Source organism: Palaemon carinicauda, chromosome 1, assembly GCF_036898095.1.
Source record: "Palaemon carinicauda isolate YSFRI2023 chromosome 1, ASM3689809v2, whole genome shotgun sequence".
Lineage (NCBI taxonomy): Eukaryota > Metazoa > Arthropoda > Malacostraca > Decapoda > Palaemonidae > Palaemon > Palaemon carinicauda.
This window is the reverse complement of record NC_090725.1, coordinates 273280223-273294346: the sequence shown is the minus strand read 5'-3', so window position 1 is coordinate 273294346 and position 14124 is coordinate 273280223. Positions and strand designations below refer to the sequence as shown.

General features: G+C 34.0%; 1 long non-coding RNA gene across 1 annotated transcript in view; it reads right to left on the bottom strand.

Annotated features, from left to right (window-relative positions):
- Positions 1-12643, bottom strand: part of LOC137644709 (uncharacterized) — a 204087-nt gene extending 191444 nt beyond the window's left edge. Inside the window, exon 1 of the long non-coding RNA XR_011045183.1 lies at positions 12553-12643. This is a non-coding gene — a long non-coding RNA (uncharacterized lncRNA). The remainder of the gene's footprint in view (positions 1-12552) is intronic.
- Between the last annotated feature and the right edge of the window lie 1481 nt (positions 12644-14124).

The following is a 14124-nucleotide window of genomic DNA, read 5'->3' as shown; positions in this document are numbered from 1 at the left end:
TCATTATGAAATCTAATTTCAGCTGGAATAAAACTTAAATACAGTGAAGGGGTATGGTAGCCTAATGGGAACGTACCTGCCTGGTGTTCTGTTAGACTCGGGTTCGAGACCTGCTCAAGATCAATAGTTTCTTTAATGTCTATAACCTCACTATTCTTGTGAGCAAAGGATGAGGGTTTTGGGGAAGGCTATAAGTCTACCTACAGTTATCAGCAGCCATTGTATTGCCCTCCCAGGTCCTAGCTTGGGTGGAGAAAGGGCTGTTAGAATTAACTGCATTCGCAGTACTACGTGCAGGATGCGAGTCAGGGAAGATCTGAATGTAAAGGAGAATTATGAAAAGTTTAATGCAATAAGGCCAAGGAACTAACGAAACGACGGATCCAGAAATTAATACATAAATCAGGGATAAAGAACATATGTGTTTTTATCCAACATAACTATATATATATATATATATATATATATATATATATATATATATATATATATATATATATATATATAGACTATATGCATATATATATAATATATATATATATATATATATATATATATATATATATATATATATATATATATATATATATATATATATATTCCAAATAGGCTTTATCCCTAGTAAAGATATAGTTATAATACTCCAGTTCTGAGGAGATCATTTATAATGGCTGGTATGCAAACGTCCTTATCCACAACAGTTGACTAACTGCCAGAAGCTTATGTCAATAAAGTTTCCGGAAGATGTAATAGACCTTATTATGAGTTCGGCTCATTTGAGTTTCGTGCTACGGAATTTGCACTTACGAACTTACGAGGCAGACATACATTGCTAGCTACTTGACCATGAGAAAAAACACACACACGCACACACATATATACTGTATATATATATATATATATATATATATATATATATATATATATATATATATAGAGAGAGAGAGAGAGAGAGAGAGAGAGAGAGAGAGAGAGAGAGAGAGAGAGAGAGAGTATATATATACTGTATTTATGAACATTATTCCTTTTCTGGAAAAAGTACTATTTTCGATATATTCTGATATACCACACACATAAACTTCAATAAAAATTTTCAAATTAATAAAGGTGATCCTCGAATACTGGATATTTTTAATAAAAAAAAAAAAGATGGCCCTCGAATACTAGAGATGTAAATAAACTCGTGTTAAGTAGAAGCGCTTGTTTGTTTCTCAATAAAGAAATAATACAACATAGACTGTTTGTATCGGCTCGTCTTTTCCTCATCAAGCAAAGGGGTTTGCCTGATTAATGGAAAGCTCTTCCCGGCACTATTAATAAAATAATGGAGGTTTAACTATTTTTAGGGAAGAGTTAAATGCCCAATCACTTATACGTATGCATGAAAGGTGTGTGTTTACATGCTTGTCGGTTAAGGGATGGACCTGTCCATCTACGAATACGCAAGGAGTAAACATACGCACGTACACCACAAAGGTGACCTTGAGCATTGGACTTGCCACCAACCCACGCTGATATTCTCTCTCTCTCTCTCTCTCTCTCTCTCTCTCTCTCTCTCTCTCTCTCTCTCTCTCTCTCTGTGATGGAGTTTTAAAGCTCAGGGTCAAAGCGCTAGTTCAATGACACCTCTTCAGTTTTACTTCGATAGGCGTCATTTTCATTAACTATTTGACTTTTTGATGTAGAAATTTTTTAAGGCTCTTAACTTTGGTCCATTATATTGAGTTAACTTTACCACAAGATGAATGATGCAAAAAAAAAAAAAAAAAAAAAAAAAAAAAAAAAAAAAAAAAGTTCTCAATGATACTTCTGGGGGCACACCAAACGAAGGATATTGGTAATTTTTTTTTATTGGTGGTCTTTCTGAAAAAAAAAGAACTATATGAAATATAAAATGGGACTACATAAGGCGCATTCTATATTCTAAAAACAAAATATCTTGGCTTATTCATTGGAAATGCATAGTTTCCGAAGAAGAATAATAATGAATAAGTTTGGAAAAGAGCGCATTGTTAAGAGAACACTTTTCTACTATGAGTAAGTACACATCGGATGCACAAGCAAAGTGATGGATGGAGTGGTGAGAAGAGGAGTGGCCAGGGGTTATTTCTGGACATTATTCTATCAGGCATAAGTCAGGGTAGATTCAAGATGATGAGGAATGTTTGAAAATATGGCTGTAAAAGTATAAAAGATAATGGACTTGAATAAGACAGGAGGTGTGAAGACCTTACGAAAAATTGATGAACTGTAAACTAAGGTAAAGAAACTGAGATGGAAGGAATAGATGAAGAGTGCAAAATCAACTTACCGGATTATGGAGATTTTAGGGAGTGTTTGCTGGTATAAGATAGTAGGAAGATGGAATAAAAATGATAAGAGGGTTTAGTGAGAAAGATAAAAAACATTATTTGAGATGCAGTTGCCAGATAAAACAGTATCAAGGTTTAAATTACGGGATAAGACCAGCATGAGGCATACACGAAGCTAGAACATATACTAATAGAATATAAAGTCTGTCGAGAGTGCTTGGAAGTTTTTATGGAAGAGAAATGTCTTTGAATATACAGACTGGAGAGTGAATGGATGGAGTAGATTTGACACAAGTAATGTTGTCTCCATGGCTGTTTCAACATTATTATGGGAGGAGTTATGTATGAGAATAGAGAAAGGGCAGGGGATGTATGTGAGAAGTTTTGTGATAAGAAAATGAGTTGTGAATGGGTTATGAAATAGTCGATGTATGCAGAGGATATTGTACTGGTTTGAGACTGTAAAAACTGCATAATCTGGTAAAAGTTTGAAAATGCTGGCCAGGGAAGAAAGTTCAAAGTAAATAGGAGCAAGAACAAGGTAATAAGAATAAATAGAAACAAGAAATTCCGTTCACATGGAGAGTGGAAGAATGGAAATGGTTGATTCTTACAAGCATCTAGAAATAAAAATAAAATACAGCAATAAGATGAGAGAAGAGGAGAGTTGCAGAATTTATGAAGCAAGAAATGTAGGAGGATGTGTGCAAAGAACTCGAAAGAAACTTGAAAGACGAAGTTAGAATGTATGATGGATTATTGAGTCAACTCTCCTTTGTTAATATTACATATAGATGTTGAAGGTGAATGAAAGAAAAAGATACCTATTGAAAAGAACTGTATGTAAGGTATATGTGGTACAGGAAGAATTGATAAGTCAAACAATGAGATGCATGTAAGTCGTAAAAGATTAGCATAAGTGAAAAAATCAATAAAGGAATTTTGAGGTGGTTTGGTCATGTGGAAAGCATGGTTGACCATAAGTTTATGACAAGGGTGTAATACTCAGATGGGTAAAAAATTAGAAGAGGAAGGCCTAAATAGGGTAGGATAGATGGTACAAAAGATGTACTGGAAAGAAAAGACGTTGATAACCAGTATGTGCTGAGAGTAATGGTACAATGAGTGTATGATGATTTTACATACTGCTGATTAGCCTTGCGTGTAGATGTATGACATGAGTAATGTAGTGGATGTCTTACTTCACAGGAGGTCATACATGATTCAGATCCTAAAGGATAAATGAGAATCTTTCCTTATCTTAAACAACCTTCAAATGAACACCATTCAGTTCCCCACCTTACATCTGAAGGAAATCAACTGGTAAATGACTCCAGAAGTAATCAAAAGAATTTAGGGATTTGTCCTCTTTCCATCTAAAAAATAAAATAGTTATTGGATTGTTGGTATTATATTCACTTTAACATTGATAGATACTGAGGCATTGTAGGTGTTTAAAGCTAACCTATTGTACCTCACCCTTTCCAGATAATGACTTCTATGCTCCTATGTACCTTCAAACTTTTCAAGTTATCAGTACTTCCTGCACAAAATATTCTATGGAATCAATTAATATCAGCAACATGAGCAGGTTTTATTTCATTAATATTCAACAACAACCTTGCTTTCACTACCAAGTAGAAGAGATATCCCAACATTCCATTAATACATTTCCACTTTGGCTTCTACAGAACTTATAAGTTTCTTCCTAATCTTAGGCAAACACTATTCTACCTTCCTTACTTCACCTACTTGCCTCTTCTCCCAACATACCATCTATGTAAATCAACTACTTCCAGTCTTTCACCATCTATAACCATAAACAGTGCTTGATATTCCAGGATTCCTTTCACCTTCATAATTTTACTCTTAACTCTCTTTGTAGTTCCTCTTCACTCTTCCAAATCAATTACTGTAACATATGTAAAAATCATCTATTCCACTTGCTGTTCACTACCTATTTTCTTATATCACATCTTTACATCTGAATCTAGTAATGTTTTTCTTTTGAACTGTCAAATAATTCAACACCAATGCAAACATAGCTAGCCCGCTTCAGGATCCATTTCACACAAAATGAATTACTATACAATCTACATATTCTAACGAGTCAATCTTTCATGTACGCATTCTAACTAGTTCTTCACTTCCCTCATAACAAAATTTGATTTGCTCTCGTCTCTCAAAACCATACATCCCCAACCTGCTTCACATTGTGTCTCCTTTCAGTCACAGGATTCTTTAGACCTTGTATGTCACATGCACCATACAGGTTATTCCCTTTCAATTTCAAGCTTTTATTTTAAACAATTCCTCTTCATTTTCTAAAGCCACAGTATTCTTTCCCTCAATCAATTCCCCCAATCAGATATACTTTACACATCATGGTCTCTATTACATTATCAACACAATATCTAAGAACATCACTTGTAATCCCACTATCTCCCGGTGTTTCTCTATTCTCTAATCTTATAATTACCCTCTTGTATCTTCTACATACTCTTTCACAATTATGCTCAGAATCATGCTAGTGTTTTTCATTCTTGTTTCGTACAGCTGATTCTTTTTTGTTCTACGCATTCCAGAAACATTCAAAATAAAAATTTCTTTGTCCAAAAACAGCATCTACTTTAGACACCACCGCACTAGTCGCATGTTTTTCTTTTTTGTTAAGATCCACAAGTTTAATAACATCCTTTCTCTATTAATCAACCTCTTCAGGTTTTTTTTTCTATCTACTTTTATTACTTGCATTAATTAAAATTAATTTTCCTTCTGTATTACCATATTTATCCTAAATTATACTTGAATACGACCACTTGTCAAACAGTTGTAGATCTAATAATCAATATTTTTCCCTTAGTACACCACTTACAATTTTCATTCCCATGTCCTACTATACGCCTACATACATAAACATCATGGAATTTTACACATTGTTCATCTACTACTGTACTTCCAAATGATTTTTTCTAACTTTAGTCCACGATTCATTAATTTTCTACTTATATGCTCTTCTCGCTTCCATATCATAACCGTTCTTGGGGTCATTGGAGAGTACGACTCCAGTTCGTAATGACTCATCTTCTTGGCTACGATTTTGCTTAACATAAAACCAGCAGCAAAGATAATATATATATATATATATATATATATATATATATATATATATATATATATATATATATATATATATATATATATATATATATATATATCATGGCACTGCTCTACTTCTGAGAGATAGCCGACATGAAAACAGAAACAAAAGGGGATTTTTTCTTCATCGTTCCTCTTTGCCTAGCAAGGGACTCAGCCGAGTTTGGTTGGTACTGTTATTGTGCCACAAGCCACACTCCCCTATTTTCCACCTTTAATGAAGCTTCATATGCTGACTTCCCTATTGCTGCTACTTCGGCAGTCACCAAGATGAACTGAGGTAGCAGCAGGGCCTATCGGAACTGCTTCCAAAAGGTTCGTCATTCCCTTTTATTTCTAGCACGCTCTTTTGCCTTTCGCGCATCTATCCTCCTGTCACCTACGCCTTTCTTCACTCCATCCATCAAACCAAACCTTGGTCTCCCTCTTGCAATTCCCCCATAAACTCTGGCATGCATCACTTTCTTCAGCAAACGACCATTTTCTATCCTCCTTACATGTTCAAACCACCTCAATACATCCATATCCATTCTAGCTGCTAATTAAATTTTCACACCAGTTTGCACCCTCATTACTTCGTTCCTAACCATATCCAATAGAGATACACCAGCCATATACCTCAGAAACTTTATCTCGAGCATATTCGATTTTTGTCTCTCAGTCACTTTCATTCCCCACAACTCTGATCCATACATCACAGTTGGTACAATCACTTTCTCATGCAAAACTATGTTTACATCATCCCTAACCCTCTATTTTTACCACTCCCTTCACTGTCCCCAACATTTTATATCCTTTATTCATTCCCTAAGTACATCTGTTTTCACTCCACTATTTGCAGCAACAACAGAAGCCAAGTACACACACACAGTCACACACACATGCACGCATATATATATATATATATATATATATATATATATATATATATATGCTGTATATACGGTATGTGTGTGTGCAATGTAAAATATCACTTTCTTTATAAAGAAAAGTATTCAATCAGATGGTCCTAACAGTATTAACTTATGCATCGGAAACTTGGAGTCTTCCTAAAATCATAAAACATAACTTAGTTACAACTCAAAGCTCTTTGGAAAGAATAATGATGGGAATAACACTGAGAAAGACACAAAAAGGGCAACATGGATGCAAGTGCAAACTAAGTAAAGGTTATTGTAAAAACATGTAAGAAAAAAAAATGAACATGGGCTGGACATATATTGAGAATGGGTCTCTAGAGATTGCAAAAGAGCAGGGGGAAGGAATAGAAGACGATTTATTAACGGACTAAGAAAATTTGCAGGTATAGACTGGCATAGAGAGACCATAAAGAGACACGAGTAGAAGATCATGTCAGGCCTTTGACCTGCAGTGGACTAGCTACGACTGATGATGATGAATTTATACATATATATATATATATATATATACGTTTATATATACATATGTATACATATATATATATATATATATATATATATATATATATATATATTCATTGAAGGCGATAGCCTTAGAAGCTATCGCCTTCCAGCATGAATCTTCATATTTCCTCAGCTCCTCTAAATTTTCAGATGTAAGCCTTTGGTTTAATGAACGATGATTATTCATTTTCTTCATACTTTATTCATTATAGTGATTGTTACTGGTTTACATATGTTTACAATTCTTTTTATACATCAAGTTCAACAGATATTACGATTAATTATGTAGAGATGATATTTTAGTGTTTGTGTGTATATGTGTGCGTGCGTATACACACGCCACAACTTCGATTTTATGTCTGTAGAATAAATATTTTATCTGGTAAAATATACATGAAGTCTGAAATCCCCATTACACATCGATAACAATCACGTATCATATTGGTAAGTTTATGCAAACCAACATTCACACAATCATTCAGAAAAAAGTCTTTCTGTAAACAAATTAGTTAGTTGAATGAATAAAGTACTTGAACAAATGCTGCAAATATAAACCAATTTACACGATCATTAAACACTAGCGCCTATTATTCCTTCCTTTAGTATTATAAACTAAGAAACTCGAATAGCGACATATAACTCTAAACGAAAATAAATCAATATCATTATTCATATAAATGGACGAAAAAAGATGTACTCTTGTCTGGCATAGACAAAAATCAAACTAATATTATAATTATTACTATTATTACTTGCCAAGCTACACCCACAGTTGGAAAAGCAGGATGGTATAGACTACAAGAAAAAGAGCCCAGTGAGGAAAGGAAATAAATAAACTACATGAGAAGCAATGAATATTGATTATAAAATATTTCAAGATCAGTAACAACGTTAAAATAGATCTGTCATAAATAAACTATGAAGAGACTTATATCAGCCTGTTTAACATAGAAAAATTCGCTGCAAGTTTGAACTTTTGAAGTTCCAAACATTCAACCGTCTTACTCAAGTCGGTGTACTGTAGATGTCACGAGTATCTTCACAAAATATCTCGGTAGCTGAGGATACAGAATTTCGAACAAATTAACGCTATACGCAGTCAATAATATCCTTTCGTAACCGAAGACCTGATGTCATGCTCTTCAGGGCGCAGCCCAGCAGGTGTCCAGGCTATCATGTGAGGAATGGATGGATTCCAGGGGTGAAAATATATTGCTAAAACGTGAAACAAATACTTTAACATACAAAGTTATAATGTAAACTCTGGGTCACAATAATAAGAAACAATAAAAGAAACGAATGGAAAAATGTGCAAATGGTTTTCTGAGGTTTACGAAAAAAAGAAAAAAAAAAAACAATTCAGCAATAGACCAGATCTAGTGAAATTACATCATTATCATAAGTAAACAAAATCTTACGGAGAAGAAATATATAACTGAGGATAAAAATTAAAAATCTATGAAATAAGCACGTAAGAACAATGTATCTGATATTATAAAAAAAACTTTGCTTCAATTTATCATAAAAGAATTATTACATTTTCTTATAACTGACACCGTAACTTTAAAATGTATAGAAACAAACATGAAAATCTTGACATTGAATTTGAGCCATAAATTTTCGTGTTGGCTCTCCAAATGCAAAATAAAAAGAAAGAAAATAAACATCTTTACTTACAAAACCCTAACATAAAATCGATCTGTAAAAACTCAAGGGGAACCTAAGCACAACTAACGCGATATTTAAATCATTGTTAGAAGTCAAGGTGAACATACGCACAACTTACACGCTCGCACAGTATAATGCCCCCGCAATACGCCTACCAGAACATACGCACCTACGCCAAACACAGCATGGGGACAATGACTGCAGCCAAGGCCATAGTGAGGCCTGGCAGGGGTGGTCAACCCGATGCAACTTGCATCCAGCATTCGCTCGCCTGAGCCACTCGCTCGCTGCTGTTGTTTTTCTTTTCTGCTGTATATACTTCTGCAAGGGCGATGACCTCCTCGTCATCAGGGACCCCTTCAACACCCTTAAAGCATCCTTACTAAGCATCCCACCCCTGGTCAACCTGCAACTCCCTCCCCCTCCCACGTCCTCCCCCACCCCCTATCCAGCCCCCTATCCTTCGCTCACCTGTGAATTGTCTTCATTCCCCTGGTCACTCACCTATTCACTTATGTTTGGCTATCTTGTGCATCGCGGCTCAGAAGCTCCTAGAGGCATGATAGGCCTTGGCATCATGGTGGCTACAAATTGGAGAGAGAAGAAAAGAGACATAGAGATTGACAGCCATTCGATAAAATGGAAAACAGGCGCAAAAAAAAGGTGTCTATATTGAATTCACACACACACACACACACACACATATGTATATATATATATATATATATATATATATATAATGTGTGTGTTTATATATATATATATATATATATATATATATATATATATATATATATGTTTATATATACATGTATATATAAATATATATGTATATATAATTATATACATATATATATACATATATATATATATATATATATATATATATATATATATATATATATGCAAAAAGAAGTATTACGAAACTAGTCAGGATTTAATCTTAAATTTCATATCTTCATTTTCCCTGTGGTTTTTTGCATCTGAGTATCACGTTTCCCTGTGATGTTTACGCAGCATATGTATATATATATATATATATATATATATATATATATATATATATATATATATATATATATAAATATATATATATAAATATATATATATATATAAATATATATATATAATTATATATATATATATATATATATATATATATATATATATATTAAGTGGGAGCACCTAAAGGTGGCGAAAGGGTTTGTGTATCGTCTTGACAACTAAAGCTGTACTAGTCAGGGCCACCCATACAAGGTTTGTTTGGTGTGAGGGGTATGACCAATGTCTTCCACCATCACCAATCAGCAGTGGCCAACGTGAAAATTCAAATGGCCAAAACCCAGACTTGTTTGAGACTTTTGTCCTGTTGTGGACCAAAAACGACTGCATTTGTTGTTGTAGTTGTTTGTGCCTGTTTGTATGCATGTATATATATGTAGATATACACTGCACAAACACACACACATATATTTATATATATATATATATATATATATATATATATAAACACAAACACACACATACATACATACATATATATATATATATATATATATATATATATATATATATATACTAGTGTAAGCCACCCGTCAAAAATTAGGGCTAAATATTTAGATAGCTATGCACAAACAAGCAGACCCCATCTTCTCCCTTCCTGAAGGACTGGGAGACCTCGGTATGATCGGAGAAAATTATATATATTTATATATATAGTCAAACACTTGCTCTTTATCATATAGGTTGTGTATATATATGTATATGTATATGTATATGTGTATATATATATATATATATATATATATATATATATATATATATATATATAAAGAGCCTTACCTTATCATTATTGCCTTATTCTATGTTTGGGTTCCCCCAGGGCTCTCAGTGTGAGGCACCTCGTATATCCACCAGAGAGAGAGAGAGAGAGAGAGAGAGAGAGAGAGAGAGAGAGAGAGAGAGAGAGAGAGAGAGAGGATTATCTAATGGACGTGGGAAAAAAAGACAAGCTCTATAATATATCAAATTAAAGACTTCAAGGTTATCATAAAAAATCGTGCTAAAATATATGGCATAATAAAAAAAGGCAAACATATGTAACAGCTTATAGAACGGCATTCATTTTAATGAACTCTTAGTATCAAAAGGTTACATGAGCGACACTTTTTTTAACATAAGGTCATAAATATACCACTTGAAAAATGTGGTCTATAAATATAGAAGACTTATTGCATCCTTACACACGAGAGAGAGAGAGAGAGAGAGAGAGAGAGAGAGAGAGAGAGAGAGAGAGAGAGAGAGAGAGAGAGAGAGAGAGAGAGAGAGAGAGAGAGAGGACAGTTATACTAATCCTCTAAAATCAAAAGCAATGATAGTCATCATAATAACGGACGTACTTCCTCTATTTAACAGTTAAAATACGAACCAGTTAGACTAATCTATTAAGGAAGGATGAACAAGCGACATGAATCAAGGTTACTTACACATGTTATAGGTATACGGCCTACTGGCTATATTAATAGCAATATCATTTGAAAAATAAGCAGGGGATTACGTATAAATAACACTTGCTGGGTGGTTCAGTAGTCAAGCTGTGGATTTCTGGGACCGTGTTCGACCCCAGCTGTAGGGCTAGATACTTGACATGACTTGCTGAGACACCAGTGGAGAGAGAGAGAGAGAGAGAGAGAGAGAGAGAGAGAGAGAGAGAGAGAGAGAGAGCATGCCAGGGCTATACGTAATTACATCGCAGGCGATGCGGACTTAACATCTATAATTAATTCTTAAACAAAGAGGACTTCGGCAGGTAATTCCTTGGTATGATGTACGAGTACCTTCCGGCTAAATCTCAGTGACGCTTTTCATGTAGGCTTATTAAAGAAAAACGAGGAACGCAGGATAATAAGAGTAGGTTTGAAATGTTAAATTATCAAATTAAACGTAGAAAAACAACTATATTAAAGCTAAATTACCATTATTCAACTTTTCTCAGGAAGTATAAAGGGAAAATATTGCTGACCCCCCCCCCCACACCTCTTCTTCACCCACACGGAACAGACGCTGTTAGGCATTAGAAGGCGAGTCCATCGATGAACAATAGTTTTGGAGAGAACCACGAACATTGTAAGTGTCAATATATTACTATACAACTCGGTCACTGATGATGCAAAACAATCTCTGCTCTAGTACTACGTAACCCATCGACAATTCTAGTAACCACTGAAAAACTTCAGTTCATATTTACCCTTAATAACAGCGATTCCATACCTTACTCAAAACGAGAACATTTATTGCTATAATAACTGTATTAAAAAATACAACTCAGCCTTTACTAAAATATGGTCCATAATTAATACTTGCGACATATATCATCATATCCTACGCAAATCCTGAAATACAAATTGGCGGCCAAGTCTAAAATGTGATGATTTATGAACATTATATATGTAATGTGACATATTCCTAAATTACTTTTTACTACCGTTGGGGTGTTTTTACTAATTTCAAGTCCCTAAAGATTCCTTCCTCATTCAGAGATTTCATGACTGGTAATATGCACAAGGCAATTCATGTCTTCAAATTAACTGACTGGTATTGACGAAAATACTTCTATAAATTCAACATATTTTGTTGTGGTATCAAGACAAGTTAATGTCGACCCAAATTGAACCAATTCTATCTGCAGTATCAGTTGCTGAACTACACACGGATATGGAGCAAGGTGAAAGTTAGAGTGGTAATTAACCAATCCAGATTAGAGAACCTTCTGTAGGTTTTGCTAAAAACAACGGTCAAAGAATAGCACCTTCGTACTTCTAAAAAAAAGAAGAAGAGAGAGAGAGAAAATAAAAATCTAGGGTATAATTATGCTCTAGCCGCACTCTTACAATATACGAATGCATAAGATAAAAGGCTATAAACATAGTAAAAAAGAAGCCAACAAACATCCTGAAATAAAACCAGAAAATTGAAATATGACAAAATACCTGACTGAGGAAACATCCGGGACATGTTTCATCGACCAATCACGGAGGGAAACGTCACCGTGGGCAGTGGCATGTTCAAATATTTTCACTGCAAACAGAACAAATATGGGGAATTAGAAAGTGAACTTCAAATTCTTTTACATTGTCATGCTATCAAAAACCCCCCTTTAATCAAATTATAATTCCATTAAATATGAATGTAAAGGTGTTAATAATAATAATAATAATAATAATAATAATAATAATAATAATAATAATAATAATAATATTTACTGAACCTAAAATTTTAAAAATTATGCTAGTCCCTTGCATAATCATTAGAAAACCAATTTTGCGTTTTACAGTAGCAAAGTCAAATAATTTTCACATTACACAGTAGCAAACACTATATGTAATAAATTGCAATATCTTTCTATACATTTCGTTTGTGTAAGCCCGACTATCTACAGGTAATCATCGTCATGCTCCAATTTGGCTTCTCTCGATGATTGTAACTAGCTTCTAACTTTGGAACCATGGGTAACATCACTGGAGTCGGTACTTGACGTTTCGACTTTTTCTGACATTGCCCCAAAATTTTTACCAGCAGGGGCTCAGTAGTTTTAAAATTCATCGGTCGAGATATGTGCAAATTAAGAATCAGCACAAACAGCAGCAGTGAGAGTATCAGGCATAGGTATGCCAGTGCCTATGTAAACTGTGGTCATGTTCCACTTCAGTTCTTGTCTCTATTCGGGATATTAAGAATGATCTTATTTTTATATACTGTATATATATATATATATATATATATATATATATATATATATATATATATATATATATATATATATATACATACAGAGGTATAAAAATATAAACTGATTTTCATTGTCTTCCTCTTTGTTTTCTTACGCAGGAAGCGTGCACGTGCACATACATATTACACACACAGCGACCGAAATTTTACTCTACTGTAAATGGGTATCAGAGTCTCCTGGAGTAGAATAAAACGTTCTGGAGCTAGTATTTTCATCTCCAAAGTCCTGCTCGAATTCGCAAGTTTTTGGAGATGAGGATACTAGCATTATCCCCCCCCCCTTTTTTTTTTATTTACTCCAGCAGACTCTGATATCTAATTACAGTTGAGTATATCGATGGTCGCTTGACCAGAGGCTATGCTGGATCTAGCAAACATGAGTCAGGAACTCTGCCACCCAGTGAGACAGCCCAGTTAAATTGATTTACCATTTCAAAAGTCGGGCGGGCGCTGTGGTCACAATTTCAGTAACATCTATAAACAGAAAGCAAAACGTGATATAAAATAAATATGTGTGTAAAACCATTAATTAAAATAAAAAAAATATAATGAACAGTCCTAGATAAACCCAAATATTGATGTACTGTAAACTTGTACTTCTAAGTAAGGAGTACACCAATAAATGAATACTGGTCAGAACGCATATATTAGTGCTCGTATACAAAAACAAAAAGGAAAAAAGAAAACCTAACCCTCAAGCACTAGCATATCAAAATATTATATACCAACGAAATCAGTTTCTTAATGCTTTATTTTCAATAAAAAATTGATCC